We start from the raw sequence: 14,526 nt of genomic DNA on the forward strand, positions 1-14,526 counted from the left end.
AGAGAGAGAGAGACCTGATGTGACCTGATGTGGTGCTGTGGGTTAATGCACTATACAGGATCACTATGAGTCGGAACCGACTCAGCACTAAACAACAACAATATGTAGGTATACTTGATTTGAACCTCAAGGTCAGTGGTTCAGACTCACAACCACTCCTGGAAACCCTATACAGGGTCGCTATGAGGCAGAACTAACCCAAAAGCTCTCAACAACAATGACCTCTTAGCAGCAGCAGAATATATTATTGAAGTAATGTACTATATTTAAGTAATCCTTTGCGATTGGACTTTTAGGTTGCTTCCAGTTTTTCACTACTACAAACAGCATCATAGTAAGCACACTTGCTCAAATTATGCAAACATTTCTATAAGCTTCACGAAATGAAATTGCTTAAGGAACAGTATGTAGACATTTATAAATATATGTATTTCTTTGTATGTTTTGTAAATGAATACATGAAGCACTTTGTGATGTCATTTTCTGAGTCCAGGCATGGAGTCTGAGTTCTTTAAGGGCCTGCTGAGATCCGCTGGGCCCTTTGAACCTGTGGAGGCTGGAACCACAACCACCTCTGACCCTAAGACTACTTTGGTCAATTACATTTTGACTTTTCTATCTGATCAGGGGGTGGCTCCGATCCAGATTCTTCCCCTCTCTCCCCACAGGGAGCCTTTTACTGTGGAGGTCTAGTGTGGCACTGTGGGTTAATGCGCTGTGCTGCAAAGTCCATTGGAACCTCAAGGTCAGCAGTTCAAACTCACCAGCCGCTCCTCAGAAACCCTATACAGGATCAATATGGGCTGGAACCAACTCTATGGTACTTAAGAACAATAATTACATGGGATGCATCTTGGTGATAAGTACTCCACTGCAAGGTCAGCTTGTACCACAAGGTGGGAGGTCGGCAGTTCAAACTCACCAACCACTCCTTGGAAACCGTATACAGGGTCGCTGTGAGTCAGAACAGACTCCATGGCACTTAACAACAATTACTTGGGAAGTTAGACGCTGTTGGAAGAGGTGGAATATGCCCCTTAGAGTGAACCTGCGCTTTTATTTCCCTGAAGTTATTCTGAGTCCACAAAGGCAAGCATAGTAGGAGATGGAGCATGAACCAGAGACCCTATATCATGAAGGCGGCTCACAGAGATGGACAATAGCTGTCCCTTTTCCTGGACTGCCCTACTGAACTAGTATTTGGAAAAAATGTGGACTGTGGAATGGCGCCTAGGAAGGTGAGGGGAGCGTGGGTGGGACCAGCCCTGAGGATCACCACAGGGCAGGACTAAAGCCGGTCTGATTTGGGAGATAGTAGCAGGTAAACAGCGTTGACTGGGGAATTGTGCAAGAGTTTGAGGAAGGAGTTGCCTAATCGCTTCTTAGACTCAGGCTTAAATGTGGGCGGGGGAGTCTGGGTTCACATTTTGGTAATACCACCTATTGTTGATTGGCTGGTGCGGAAGGCTGGGGGTGAACCTCTTTCACTGCTGACCCTTGAAAATAGGGTCCATTATTTATTTTCACTGTGGGCTGTTATGAGGATTAAATGAGAACAGATGCAAAATCCTTAGTACCATCCCTGGCAAACTGTAGGTGCTCAATAAATGATAGCTGTTATTACCAATGGATTAAGGAGCCACCCAAGAAAGACAGGGTACAGTATGCAGTCGAGCAGCCACCACGTGGGGCCTGGGATCAAGGGCGCCAAGAGAGAGGGAAGAAGATTCCGGCTGCAGTTGTAGGCTGGTGGGATGGATCGTCCTGGACAAAGGCGATTTTGAGGAATCCAGGTTCCGCAGACCTGGATTCCGTGACATGGAGTCCCCACCCGCAAGTCTGCCACCAGAGGAATCTGTTTGCTGAAAGGAGCAACTAGCCTCTACTTCTGGGAAATTCTGAGGAGAGTCCTGGGGTCTCCTGGCCACGGGGCCGGGCCGAAACCGCGGATAACACAGGTGGGGAGGGGGGTGGACAAAGGAAAGGGAGGTTGTAAAGATGTAAATGGTGTGGTGTGGCGCGCGGCTCCAGCAGTCTGGCACTCCCCTAGAAGGCTGGAGCCCGAGGAAGGAGTTCCAGACCCCGGGCGCCTTTTGTCTCTGGGCTTGGCTATGTAAAAGGTGGGGGAAGGGGCAAGAATTCGTGGAACTTGTCCATTCATTGGAGCCCTGCTGCCAGCAGGTGCGAGAATGGGGGAGGGAGCTGCGGACTCAGGCCTGGAAGGTTTAGAAATGAGAATCGCAACTCAGCATGCAGTGGACTGACAAACAGATTCCTAAGGCTTCCAACCGCCAAAGCTGTGAACCTCTGGGCCAACCACACTTATCCTGCATAGAATACAGCCACCAACTGGTTCCCTCACCTCCAGCTGGCCATCCAAACCCCCACCTCGCCAGTCCCCAAAGTCCCACTTCCCAGTCTCAGCTTCCCCAGGCCAACTCCTCTGAAGGCGGTTTCATTTTCTAAGGTTTCTTGGTTTGGTTTCTGTTCATTCTTCTCTGAGTGCTTGAGTTCCCAACCTCCAGGGTCTTCCCCAAGGCATCATATTCAAGCATTAGATGTTGCCTGGACAGACAAGTTGAGGTCCTGGGAGAACCCGTACAGGGAGAGGAAAGATTTGGAGCCACAAATTAGGGTCTTAACCTTCTCTGCTGTTCCCAGCTGTGTGAACTCCAGGCAAGTTACTAATCTCCTTCCTGAGTCATGGATAAAATGGGGATAATGTTTGTTACTATTTCCCAGGGTTCTTGTTCAGACTAAATCCTGAACTGATGTTTAGCAGTCTCTTGATGGTGTAAATAGTAAATGTACTTGCCTGCTAACCAAAGGATTGGAGGTTCAAGTCCGCCTAGAAGCATCTTGAAAGAAAGTCTAGGTGATCTATTTCTAAAAAATCAGCCATGGAGCACAATTCTACTCTGACACACATGGGTTCACCGTGAGTCAAATTGGCTAGATGGTAACTGGTTTTTTAATGATTAGAAAGCTCTTAGCACAATACTTGACCCATAATGTTGTTTATGTGCCGTGGAGTCGGTTCTGACTCATAGCGACCCTGTACAGGATTTCCGAGGCTATAAATCTTTATGGAAAGCCTTATCTTTCTCCCGTGGAACAACTGGTAGTTTCGAACTGCTGACCTTGAGGTTAGCAGCCCGATTTGTAACCACTACGCTATCAGGGCTCCGTTGACCCATAATAGGTACTCAATTTTTCCCCTTTAGTAATTGCCATCAAGTTTATTTCGACTTATGGTGTGTCAAAGTAGAGTGCTCCATAGAATTTTCAATGGTAAGGTCGCTATGAGTTGGTACCGACTCAATGGCACCTAACAACAACAACTTTTGGAATTACATCACCAGGCCTTTCTTCTGAGTGCCTCTGAATGGACTCAAGCCTCCGACTTTTCAACTAAGAGCATTAACTATTTGTATCACCCTGGCAAGGAGTCCTGGCAGTACCGCAGGTAAACACTTGACTGCTAAGCAAACTCACCAACCAACCACTGTGTGGGAGAAAGATGGACTGTCTGCTTCTGTAAAGAATTACAGCCTTAGAAACCCTACAACCCATGGATTCCATTTCTCTTAATAATCATTAAAAAAATAAGACAGGAAAACCCCCTGCAATGTTATTTGTATTTCCTGGTTGCTGGAGAGATTGGCCTTCTTTTCCCATGTTTATTGGCCATTTGTACTTGTACTTCCTAGATGAATTCTTTGTTCATATCTGTCCTCCATTTTCCTTTTGTTGTTTTGTTAATTACCATTAAGTTACGCTCTGTAGGGTTCTCCAGGCTTTGACCTTTTGGATGCAGATTACCAGGCCTGGTTTCTGAGGCTGGTAACCTCTTAGTTAATAGTCCAGGGCTTAACTGTTTTGACCACCTGTTGTTGTTACTATGTGCCACCTGTCGGTTTGACTCATAGCCACCCTGTGTAGTGTTTCCAAGGAGCAACTGACCCATTATGGTTAGTAGTTCAGTGCTTATCCTATAGCATCACTCCAGGACCTCAACTAGGGGCCCCAGTCTCCTACACACTCACTTTGGTTTATTGGTACTTTCAAAATACTTTTGCGTTAAACAATTTGTAAATCTTTTCTCCTGGTCTCATTTGCTTTGTTCCAAGGTTGTTGTTATGCACTGTGGAGTGTGGAGTCTTTCCGACTCATAGTGACCCTGTACAGGGTTTCCAAGGCTGTAAATCTTTACCGGAGCAGAAACCCTCATCTTTCTCCCGCGGAACAGCTGGTGGTTTTGAACTGCTTACCTTGCTGTTCGCAGCCCAATTCATAACCACTACACTACCAGAGCTCCTTGTGTTCCAAGGTACACAGTCTCTTTCCCCTTCTAGGTCTTAAGTGTATGTAGAAATCTGCAGGGGTTTCTCATGGTCCACAACACCACACCCTCCCATCTATGACCCTTAGACCATTTGGGGTGTTGGGGGCCACACTGACTTATCCAGGCCTTTCATTTTTTACTCTGTTGTTCTTTAAATATGGCCAATGGGTGCCTGTGCAGTGGGGGTGCTGGTTATCCTGGTTCTGTCTCAAAATGCACACACTCCCTCTACTGGTCTCCGAAAGGATCACACAGATCTTTTACTAGTATCTATGGGTCGGAACCGACTCGATGGCACATAACAACAACAAGTAAATGGTAGGGTAAGCGTGATTTGATTTGATTATCCTGCAAGGTCGATTTGAACCACAAGGTGGCAGTTCAAACCCACCAGCCACTACTTGGAAACCCTACACAGGGTCACTGTGAGGAAGCAGGACATATCCTTCCCAAACAAGTCATTCTCATTCTTTTGGACTGAAATCCTACTTCTTTGGAAGATCTAATAGGCACCCAGGCACGAAAAGAGAAGAATCCATTCTGTTTGGCAGGAAGCAGGCCCAAGAGTTGCAACAAAAGCTTTTTACGAAGGGGTAGGCTTTAAAGGACATAAAAACACAGAGGGAGAAAATGAGTCCCCCTAGTCCTGGTGTGGTGTTGGAGTTGTGGTGTTGGAGGAGAGTACTGAAAGTGCCATGGACTGCCAAAAGAACCAATAGATCTGTTTTGGAAGAAGTGCAGCCAGAGTGCTCCTTGGAGGCCAAGATGGCTAAGCTTTGTCTCTCATACTTTGAACATATTGTCCGGAGGAAACAGTCGCTGGAGAAGGATGTCATGCTGGGTAGGGTGGAGGGTCAGAGATAAAGAGGAAGACCCCTAACGAGATGGATTGGCCAGGTGGCAGCATTGATGGACTCAAGTGTGGCAGCGGTAGTGAGGTTGGCCCAGGATCGGACATTGTTTCATTCTGCTGTGCATGGGGTTGCTATGAGTCGGTTCCGACTCGATGGCACCTGACAACAACAACAACAAGTCCTAGTGTGGAAGGAGCTCTAGTAGCGTAGTGGTTAAGAATCGGGCTGCGAACCTTAAGGTCAGCAGTTCGAAACTACCAGCCATGCCACAGAAGAAAGATGAGGCTCCCTGTCCTGTAAAGATTTACAGCCTTGGAAACTCTATGCAAGGTCACTGTGAGTTGGAATACAACCACCACCAGCACGCTTTAGTCAGTGAATAACTTTCCCTTCCCTCCCATTCCTAGTAACATCTTAGAATGTTTCTTTAGCAAGAAAACCTTCACTTTTTTGCAATAGTGGCCTCATACAATATATTTTCCTTTTGTGAGTGACTAATTTCACTCCGCATAATGTGCTCCAGGTTCATACATGCTATGAGGTGTTTTGCAAATTCATCATCATTCTTCAACATTTCCTAGTATTCCATTGTGTGTATGTACCAAAGTTTGTTTACCCATTCTTCTGTTGATGGGTATTTGGGCTTTCTCTATCTTTTTGCTGTTGTGACTAGTTCTGCAATGAACATGGGTGTGCATAGATCTATTCTTATCACAACTCTCATTTCTTGAGAATATATACTAAGTAGAGGGATTGCTGGGTCATACGGTATTTCTATTTCCAACTTTCTGAGCAGACGCCATACTTTTTCCACCGTGGTTGTACCATATACAGCCCCACCAGCAGTAGAGGAGGTTCCCAGTCTTTCTACACCGTTGCCAGCATTTGTTGTTTTCTGCTTTTTGAACTTGGTTATCAACGCTGGGGTAAGAGGAGATCTCATTTTGATTTGCATCTTTAATGGCTTTCCTTCATGTTTGTTGGGTATCTGAATGTCTTTTTTGGTGAAATGTCTGTTCCTGTCCTCTGCCCTTTTTTTCCAACTTTTTATTGTGAATTGAGTGAAGGTTTACAGAGCAGATCATCAGTTTTACAGTCAACAAATCATACACTTTGCTTCATTACATGGTTACAATCCCCTCCATTCTATTCACTTTAACAATTGCATTCCTCCCTGTGTCTCCCGCTACCTTCATCTTTCCTCTGCTATCCTCCCTCTTGTTGTATATTGCCTGCTTCTATGAGTATTGATAAAGGAGCTCTGGTAGCATAGTGGTTGTGAACCGCAAGGTCAGAAGTTCGAAACTACCAGCCGCTCCGCAGGAGAAAGATGAGGCTTTCTGCTCCTGTAAAGATTTACAGCCTCGGAAACCCTGTACAGGGTCTCTATGGGTCGGAACTGACGCGACGGCACTTAACAACAACATGAGTATTGATAGTGGATCCAAGCAAAATGAAGTCTTAGGCAATGTCAATCTTTTCTCCATTCATCATGATGTTATTTATTGGTCCAGTTGTGAGGATTTTTATTTTCTTTGCTTTACGTTGCAATCTATACTAAAGATTATAGTCTTTGATCTTCATCAGTATTTTAAGCCCTCTTCACTTTCAGCAAGGTTGTGTCATCTCCATATTGCAGATTATTAACAAGTCTTCCTCCAATCCTGATGCCATGTTTTTCTTCATATAATCCAGTTTCTCAGATTATTTGCTCAGTATACAGATTGAATATGTATGGTGAAAGGATACAACCCTGATGCACATCTTTTCTGATTTTAAACCATTCATTATCCCCTTGTTCTCTTTGAATTGCCTTTTAGTCTATGAATAAGTTTCTCATGAGCATAACCAAGTGTTCTGGAATACCCATTCTTCTCAAGGTTATCCATAGCTTGTCATGATCCATACAGTCAAAAGTTTCTGTATAGTCAAAACTGTATGTAAACATCTTTCTGGTATTCTCTGCTTTCAGTCAAGATCTATCTGACATAAGCAATTATACCTCTCAGTCTATGTTCTCTCCAGAATCCAGCTTGAGTGTCTGACAGTTTCTTGTCAATGTATTGTTGCAGCCATTTTTTAATTATATTTAGCAAAAATTTGCTTGATATTGTCTAATGATTTCCACATTCTGTTGGTTCACCTCTATTTGGAATGGGCACAAATATGGATCTCTTCCAATCAGTTGGCCAGGCATACATAAATGAGTCCCTCCAGTGCTCATTAAGGAGCTCTGGTAGCGTAGTGGTTACGAATCAGGCTGCGAACCGTAAGGTCAGCAGTTCGAAACTACCAGCGGTTCCGTGGGAGAAAGATGAGGCGTTCTGCTCCTGTAAGGATTAACAGCCTCGGAAACCCTGTACAGGGTCACTATGAGTCGGAACCGACTCCACGGCACATAACAACAACAACAGTGTTCATTAGTGCTTTTTATCAGTTTGTTGAAAGATTTCAATTTGTATTCCATCAGTTCTGGAGCCTGGTTCTTCATCAATGCCTACAATGCAGCTTGGACTTCTTCCTTTAGTACCATCAGTTTTTGATTGTATGCTACCTCTTGAAATGGTGGAACATTGACCATTTCTTTTTGGTAGCGTGACTCTGTGTATTCCTTCCATCTTCTTTTGATGCTTTCTACATCATTCAATATTTTCCCCATGGAATCCTTCAATATTGCAAATTGAAGCTCAAATTTTTTCTTCAGTTCTTGAGAAATACTGAATGTGTTCTTCTACACATTTTGGATTTTCTAACTCCAGGTCTTTACACATTTCAATATAATAATTTACTTTGTCTTCTTGAGCTGTTCTTTGAAATTTTCTGTTCAGCTCTTGGACTTCCTCATTTCTTTTATTTACACTGGCATCTCTACGCTGGAGAGCAAGTTTCAGAGTCTTTTCTGACACCCACTTTGGTCTTTCGTTTCTCTTTTTAATGTATTTTTGCTTTCTTCCTGTATGATGTTCTTGATGTCATCCCACAGTTTCAGGTCTTTCGCCATTAGTGCCTAGTGCATCACATCTGTTGTTCAGATAGTCTCTAATTTCAGGTGGGATATGCTCACGATATTATTTTGCCTCTCTTGGACTTGGTTTAAATTTCTTTATCATCAGCCTCAACTTGCATATGAGCAGTTGTTGGTTTGTTCCACAGTTTGTCCTTACCTTGCTTTGGTTGATGATATTATTGTTGTTGTTGTTGTTAAGTGCCTGCGAGTCAGTTCCGACCCATAGCGACCCTGTACAGGGTTTCCAAGGGTGTAAATCCGATATAGAGCTTTTTTTTTTTACCATCTTTTCCCACAGAGTAGTCAATTTGATTCCTGTGTATCCCATCTGGTGAGGTCCATGTGTATAGTCACCTTTTATGTTCTTTAAAAAGGTAGTTGCAATGAATAAGCTATTGGTCTTGCAAAATTCTACCATGCAATCCATCACCATAGCTATCACTATGATCATATTTGCCAATTATTTTGTTCCCTCCCTTCACATTCTAATCACCAGTAATTATTAATATATATTTATTGCATGTTTGATCAGTTTCAGATTGAAGAAGTTGGTAGAATTCTTCAGTTTCATTATCACTGGCTTTAGAGATTGATGCATAAATTTGGATAACTAGTATTTTGCCCATAGAGTCTTTCAGTATTGCAACCCAAGGCTTGAATTTTTCTTCAGTTCTTTCAATTGAAAAATGTGTTGTTCCATTTTAGTTTCTAACTCCAGGTCTTTGTATGTTTCAACTTAATACTTTGTCTTCTCAATCTGTCCTTTGAAATTTTCTGCTCAGCTCTTTTACTTCGTTGTTTCTCCCATTATCTTTAGCTTCTCTACATTCATGAGCAATATTCAAAATCCCTTCTGACATCCACTTTGGTCTTTTCTTTCTTTCCTGTCTTGTAAAGGATCCTTTGCTTTCTTCATGTATAATGTTCCTGATGTCATCCCACAGCTCATCTGGTTTTTGTCATTAATGTTCAGTGCATCCTATCTGTTCTTGAGATGGTCTCTAATTTCAGATGGGATATACTCAAGGTCATATTTTGGTGTTCATGGACTTGTTTCAATTTTCTTCAGCTTCAGGCTGAACTTGCATACAAGCAATTGATCATTTGTTCTACAACTGACCCCTGGCCTTGTTTTAGTTGATGATATTAAGCTTCTTCATCAACTCTTCCCACAGATGTAGTCAGTTTGATTCCTGTGTCTCCCATCTGATGAAATCCACATGAATAGTAGCTGCTTTATGTTGTTAGAAAAAAAAGTATTTGTCATAAAGAAGTCATTGGTCTTGCAAAATTCTATCTTGTGATTTCCAGTGTCATTTCTATCCCAAGACCATATTTTCCTACTACCAGTCCCTCCTTTGTTTCCAACTTTTGCATTCCAATCACTAGTAATTCTCAATGCCTCTTGATTGTATGATCAATCTCAGATTGAATAAACTGATAGAATTATTCACTTTCTTCATTATTGTCTTTGATGGTTGGCACATAAATTTGAATAATAATGGTATTAACTGGCCTTCTTTGTAGATAGATAGATATTATCCTTATAGGCATATAGATATTATCATAAACAGCACTGTATTTCAAGATAGATCTTGAAATGGTCTTTGTGACCATGAATATGACACCAATTCTCTTGAATGTGTTATTTCAGATATAGTTATTGTTGTTAAGTACTGTTGAGTCAGTTCCAGTTCATAGTTGCCCTGTATAGGGTTTCTGCAGTACAGTTGGTAGGTTTGAACCACTGACCTTATGGTTAACAGTCCAGAGTTCATCCATACCAGGCTTCCACACTCAGTATAATAAGCCGTATATGATTGTCCAGTTCAAAATGGCCAATATCTATCCATTTCAGCTCACTAAGGGTATTGATTGTTAAGCATTCCATTTAATTTTTGATGACTTCTGGTTTTTCTAGATTCATCCTTCATTATAATGGAGTTTTGCAACTGTTTCTTCTCATTTTTGAGTTGTGTCCCAGAAACAAAAGGCGGTCCTGAAAGCTTAGCTCAATCCATGTCATTAAGGTCCATTTACTCAACTTCAATCACATTTTGAGTTCCCTCCGAACTGAGGTACTCATATTCCTGTTCTCTATTAGACAGTATGGAGTCCCGGTGTGGCACTGTGGGTTAATGCGCCAGACTACAAAGCCATTTGAACTGCAAGGTCAGTGGTTCAAGCTCACCATTTGCTCCTCGGAAACCCTATACAGGGTCACTATGGGTCGGCACCGAATCGATGGCACTTATTCGTAATGTTATTCATAATGTTTCTAGAGATGAATTCTTTTCCTAATATGTTTTTAATCTAGAAGCTCTTCTGAAACCTGTCCACCATGGATGACTCTGCTGGTATTTGAAACACTAGTGGTATAGTTTCCAGCATCACAGCAACATGAAGCTGCCACAGTCTGACTCACTGACACACATGTAGAGATACTCAGCTTTTGCTTATTTCTCTTGTAACTGTCAAACCCTCAGATGAGCTGTGGGATAACATCAGGAACATTATGCATGAAGAAAGCAACAGATTCTTTACAAGACAGGGAAAACATTTCCTTTGTTGTACTTTAAGTACACAACAAAGGAAATGTTTTTCTCTGTGGTTAAACTAAGGGTATGGAAAGAATGTTTCCAACAGAGGGTCCTGATACACACGGATATCAGAAATCCCCTCAGCTGCCCTCAGGAACTGTCTTAAGATAATTATCTTCTGAGACCCTGCAAAACTTTCTTAGTTACATATTTAACTAATTCAAATAGCCCACATTCATGTGTCCAATCAATCACTGTAAAGCACCCTTTGACTTGTCCCACTTCTGGATTCCTTGATTTTACAACTTCTGATCAGAAGGCTATACCTTTAGTTCTTGAAATTACTTCACAAATATGCTTCTACTACACCATTTTGGAGGGTTGGATTTTACTTTGTGAGATAAGACATGTTCCTGGTCCCCGGTCCAAACATTTCTGAACCTTAATAAATTACTTTGCTTTTATTTAAACAGAGTAGGTGCTCTTACTCATGGACATTTCTAACTTTTGAACAGACTTGCAACTCAAGAGACACACTCTTTCCAAAATTATTTACCTACAGGGTGAAAACTGCTGAACACGTTGTTTCCCCTCTGGAAAAATTATGATGATCTCATCTGTTCTGCCCTCTTTTTATCTAGAAACAGATTTAACAATCTGGCCTCACATGGGGAAGCTGCCAACAACCTTTGGACCAGTTACACTGCAGGTATTTTGACCTGGTCAGCCCACAGGATGCCTTCTAGATTAAGTATTTTATACCCTGTTTTATATTTCCAGAACATTTACATTACCAAGTAATTGCACATTATGGCTATCAGCTATATGTCTGCTATACTATCCTCATTTTGGACACAGGAGAATCAGAGTGAGAGAAAAAGTTTCATTTATTACCAAGTGTTTAACTTCTATATGTTAGGCATCGTGCTGCGTATTGGGGATATGAAGATGACAAGACAAGCTCCAGACTGTATCTGAGGTATGAACTGAGAGTTTGAAGGGACAGAAGATGGAATGATATCTTCTATGTTGTGGAACAACCTCTAAGGAGTCTTTCTTGAGCAGATGACATTTTAAAAAAAAATAAACATTTTTAACATACAGACTCTATTGTTTAAACTGTCTTCTGCTCTATTTCTACCCCCTACATGTTCCAATCATTTTGTTTCTTTCTTTTTAATGTTTTATTGTAAATTATGTGGTAGTTTACATGGGAGAACATTAGCTTTACATGCATCCTATCGTATATATATCATATCGTTGCCATGGTTACAATCCCCTCCATGCATCATCAATTAACCAAAGAGTATACCCTGCAAGCCTTCCCCTGGTTGTCAGCACACAGCCCCTCTCCCTCTCTGGGTCTAGAGTCCCCAGCCGTTCCATCTCTCCACGTCATTGTCTCTGCCACATCTCTGACATCACTGCTTCTCTGGGTAGGGTCCCGCATTCCTCTCTTCTCCTTGATGGTCCCAGGGACCTCTGCTCCTAGACTGAAAAGTCAATCACTCCCCTCATTTTGCTACAAAATGTCTACCTTTACATTTCCAACCCTCATAGTCAGTCCTGATAGCAATTATTCACTATTGTACCACATGAGTGCTATCCCCATCTCCTTTCATCAGCCCCACCCAGACAGATTGGATACTATTAAGTAGAGATTCTACCTTCCTCCACACCCGCTGGATCTAGGCTCCCACTTCCCACTTGAAAGCTTGTAAGTCGGTCACTTCTTGCCTTTGTAGCCACCCCCCTCCCCATCATTTTGGGTAGCCAATGTCCAAGTTGCCCATTCCTGTCTACCCTGTTTATCAAGGGGGTGAGAGTGATCCTCGCTGTAAAGATTTGTTCCCTCTTTTGAGCTACTGCATCCATAGGTGTAGGTCAAGTTCATCAACTTATATCAGATTACTATTTTTCTCCTCTTCTTTCTTCTTCTAGTTGAGCTCTGATCATCCAATCATTGAAGCCAGGTCAAGTGGGTATTACCTGCAAGTGTGAATGTTCTTATGCATATGCCCTCTCTTCTTATAAGCTGGACGCTTCACTCTCCACTCTAGTCCTCTGTGGCTATGTCACTGACTCTGGGCCCAGGAGTCCCCAGGTCTTTCCATGCTGCTGTCCAACCAGGTCTCCACCCGAGTTCATAGGAGTCTATTGATCCAATAATTTTCATTGGGAACACATTCATGTACACACGTAAAAATATTATTTTTAAAACAAAAAATGGATGATGACTTCTGCATTAAAAATAACCAACATAAGGTTAATTTCCAAAGTATGAAAATAACTCATGCTCATTTTCCACTTCATCATCAGGACACCAGCCACCCACATGGCACTTTCTAGGAAAGGGACATTAAAATGGGAATTAAGGAAGAGTAAAGTTAGCAAAAGAAAGGAGAGGAGCAAGGTCTCCTTGGTGGGATAGTAGTTAAGTGTGGCACCTTAGACTAAGCACTGGACTGCTAATCAAAAGGTTGGCGCTTCAAACCCACCATCTGCTCCTTGGCAACCCTATCCAGGGTTGTTATGAGTCAGAACTGACTTAACAGCACTAACAACAACAGCATGGTAGTTAAGTACTTGGCTGCTAGCTAAGCTGTTTGAACCCACAGAAGAAAGATGTAGTAGTTTGCATCCATAAAGATGACAGATTTGGAAACCCTTTGGGGAAGTTCCACTCTGTTCTGAAGTATGGCTGTGAATCAGAATCGATTGAAGGCAACAGGTAATAAAGTTAGAGTGGTAGATGGAGTCAGGGCTAACTACTAAATGGTTTCAAGAGTGGTGTTGATCTGGTGTGTATTTCTGTAGATTCCTTTGGCTGCTGTGTACAAACTAGACTAGAGCAGGAATAAAACCAGTCAGGCAGTGTTTTGTTTTTGAAGGTTTTTATTGTGGATTGAGTGAAAATTTACAGGCCAAATCATCAGTTTTACATTCAACAAATCATACACCTTGTTTCATTTCAACAATTATAATCCCCTCCATGTACCATCAGTTAGCGGTATTACTCTCTATTCACTTTAACTTTTAAAAAACAAACACTCAGGCATACATATATAATTTACACCTCCAAAGAGCACATTCTGCAAGTCTGCCTCCTGGCCACCAGCTCTTAGTCCCTCTCTTCCCATGAATCTAGAGTTCTCAGCTGCTCCCCCTCTCCATGACCCCATCTCTGCCACCATTTCCGGCGTCGCTGCTTCTCTGAATAAGGTCCTGCATTCTGCTTGTGTTCTTCTCTCTTGATGGTCCTAGGGTCCTCTGTTTCTGGACTGTAAGATTAACCACTCCCCGGTTTTTGTTACAAAACTTCTACCTTTACAATTGTGACAGTTGCAATTTGTCATGATAACAATTATTCACTATTGAATCATACGAATCTTATCCCCATCTCTTTTTACCAGACCCATCTAGACAAGATGAAAACTGTTCAGTGGGGACTCTTTCTCCGCTCCCCCCATTCTCTGATATAAAACTCCCTCTTGAAACCTTGTAAGCCACTTCGTGCCTTTATTGCCCCCTCATTTAAGTCCTGGTGTGGCACTGTGAGTTAATGCGCCAGACTGCAAAGCTGTTTGAACTGCAAGGTTGGCGGTTCAAGCTCACCAGCTGCTCCTCGGAAATCCTATCCAGGGTCTATGGGTCGGAACTGACTTGACGGCACATAATAACAACAATAACATTTTAGGTAGCCAATGTCTAACTTGCCGGTCCCTACCTACCCTGTGATGTGAAGACTCTTTCCCTCTCTGTTGGTATTTAGAGTTACTA

This window comes from Chrysochloris asiatica, unplaced genomic scaffold (assembly GCF_000296735.1).
Source record: "Chrysochloris asiatica unplaced genomic scaffold, ChrAsi1.0 scaffold00079, whole genome shotgun sequence".
Lineage (NCBI taxonomy): Eukaryota > Metazoa > Chordata > Mammalia > Afrosoricida > Chrysochloridae > Chrysochloris > Chrysochloris asiatica.